The sequence below is a fragment of the Halichoerus grypus genome, unplaced genomic scaffold (genome assembly GCF_964656455.1).
Source record: "Halichoerus grypus unplaced genomic scaffold, mHalGry1.hap1.1 HAP1_SCAFFOLD_198, whole genome shotgun sequence".
NCBI classification, from domain to species: Eukaryota; Metazoa; Chordata; class Mammalia; order Carnivora; family Phocidae; genus Halichoerus; species Halichoerus grypus.
In genome coordinates, this window is record NW_027555125.1 from 7501 (window position 1) to 10000 (window position 2500).

The 2500-nt window shown below is 78.0% G+C and overlaps 1 protein-coding gene and 1 non-coding gene across 2 annotated transcripts in view; both read left to right on the forward strand.

Moving 5' to 3' along the window:
- The window catches only part of LOC144380822 (uncharacterized), a 22799-nt gene that overhangs the window by 7488 nt on the left and 12811 nt on the right, over positions 1–2500 (forward strand). The window lies entirely within an intron of this gene.
- On the forward strand, positions 1153–1305 carry LOC144380823 (5.8S ribosomal RNA). The gene has a single exon (XR_013445016.1). It is a non-coding gene; the product is annotated as a 5.8S ribosomal RNA (ribosomal RNA).

Genomic DNA, 2500 nt, shown 5'->3' on the forward strand with positions numbered 1-2500 from the left:
CCTCCCGCACGGTGCCCTCGCCGCGTCTCGGGACGTGGTGGCGCGGCGGCGGGCCCCCGTGGCGCCTTTCCGGGGTCGGGTCCGCCCCTCCCCGGGGGGCCTCGGAGCCTCGGCTCACGCGGGGCGCCCGCCGTCGTCCGCCGCGTCCCGCCGCCCGCCCTGGACGGTTCTCTCCCGGTCCGCCGGATGTCCGCTCGGACTTCCGCCCTCCCACTCCGCGTGCTCTCCTCCCCGACCGCGCCCCAGGCCTCGGGCCCGGGTCCGGCTCCTCTCCTTCCCGGCCTCCGTTCCCCCATCCTCGCGCGCCCTTGCCCGCTCGTGCCCCGCTTCCCGCCGCAGCCCCCCCCCCCGCCCTCCGTGGCGAGAAGGGGGCCTGGGTCGCGGGTGCGGGGAGGGACGCGGGGGGGGGGTAGGTGGTTTGGGGGGCGTCTTGGAAAGCGAGAGGGGGTCCGGTCCGCCCCGGCGGCTTTGGGTGGGTGGGGTGGCGTCGTCGGGTGGTGGCGGGGGGCCGGTGGCGGCACCCGGCGGGCCTTCCTCCGTCACGGGCCGGCAGCGTCGGGGTTTGTTGCCCTGCGGGTGGTTGTTTGGCCGGGGCCGGGGTTCGGCGTCGAGGCGGTGGCCTGGGGCCTCGTCCCCTCCCCTGCCTCGCCTGTCCCCCACCCCCTGTCCAGGTACCTAGCGCGTCCCGGCGCGGAGGTTTAAAGACCCTTTGGGGGTCGCCCGTCCGCCTCGGGTCGGGGCGGTCGGGCCCGTGGGGAGGAGGAGTCCCTTCTCCCCCAGACTCCGCCGCCCACCCCGCCCCGGGGCCGGGGTTGCCGCGCGCCGCGCCACGGTCCTCGCGGCCGTCGGGAGGGGGCTACCCGGCGGCCGTTCGGCCGTTGTGCGCGCGCGCGTTGCCTCGCGTCCTCGGCGTGTGTGGGGGGGGCCAGGCGGGAACCCCCTGGGCGCCTGTGGGGTTGTCCGGGCTCGCCCCTCGCTTGGGGGGCGGTGGCCGGACGCCCTGTTTGTCCAACCTTTCCGACCTTCTCGGAGTGCGGTCTGGTTTGTCTTGACTTGGCCGGCCGGAGGCACCCTCCGGGGAATGTGCCGTGCCAGGGGGCGGGGCCCTTCCCCTCTGTGGGTTTGGCCCCCCTTAACAATCAAAACTCGTACGACTCTTAGCGGTGGATCACTCGGCTCGTGCGTCGATGAAGAACGCAGCTAGCTGCGAGAATTAATGTGAATTGCAGGACACATTGATCATCGACACTTCGAACGCACTTGCGGCCCCGGGTTCCTCCCGGGGCTACGCCTGTCTGAGCGTCGCTTGACGATCAATCGCCGCCCCTGGGGTCTCTCGCCCTTGGGGTTTGGCGCGGCTGGGGGTTTCCCTCGCAGGGCCCGTTCTGCCGGTGCCTGCCCTGCCCGCCCGTGGGCTCCGTCCTCGGGTGGGGAGGGGTTGGCTCGGCCGCCGGGCCCTCCGTCCCCCTAAGTGCAGACACGGTGGCCCCTCCTCCGCCCCGTTGCCCGGTCCCCGCCTCCCGCCCCGCACCACCCCCATCCCCACCCCCGCCTCGCCCCGCCGGGTCCGCCCGGCGGTGGCGCGTGCGGGACGTGGGGGGAGGAGGGGGTGTTGTGTGTGTCCGGGGAGGAAGGGGGCCGGCGCCGGGGCGGGGGGGGGTGGCGCCGCCCGCGAGAACGGGAGAGAGGAGAGAGCTCGCGCTGAGGGCCGTGGCCGCCGCGGTCCCTCTGGGGGAGATCCCTCGCGCCGCACGCGGTCTTGGGGTCGCCCAGGCTGTGCGTGGGGGGGGGGGTCGCGGTCCCGTCCCGTGCCGCGCCGGTCGTGGGTCCGTCGGGGTGTGGGGGAGGGCCCGGATCCGGAACGCCGTCGGTCTTGCCGCCGTGCCCCCGGCGGCGACCGCGGTTGTCCCGGCCGGGCCCGCCCCGTTCCCCCCGGGCTCCCGCCGCCGCGGCGCGTCCGGGGTCCGCGCCCGCCCCCTCCCTCCGTCCCCGCCGGCGATCCCGGCCTTATGCCCTGTCGGGGCGGCTCGCGCCGAGGCCGAGTCGCGCGCGGGGCCGCGCCCCGGGGATGCGTGCCCCGGCGGCGGCCCGCGGGACGCCGCGGCGCCGCCCGCCGCTGCGCGCTTCCCCCCGGGTTGTGGCCGCGCCGCGCTGCGCGCCCCGAGCCCGCGGTGGGTGGGTCGGGGCTCGGCGGGGCGTCGTGGGAGGGCGCCGCGTCGTCCGTCGCTCCGTGCGGCGGAGCGCGCCGGGGTGTGTGTGTGCGTGTGGGGGTGAGAGGCGGGTGGCGTGTCGTGGGTCGGGTTGGGGCGGGGGCCGGCGGTCGGGGGCGACCGCCGCGCCTCGGCCGCCGCCCGGCCCCGCTCGTGCCCGTGCTCCGCCCCCCCCCAACTCCGGACCCCGCGCGCGCGTGCGCGCCGCGCCCGCCCGCGGCCCTCGCCTCCCGCCCCCCCGCCTCCCGCTCCTCCCAAGCCCGGCAGGGCCCCCGCCTGTGCCGCCGGCT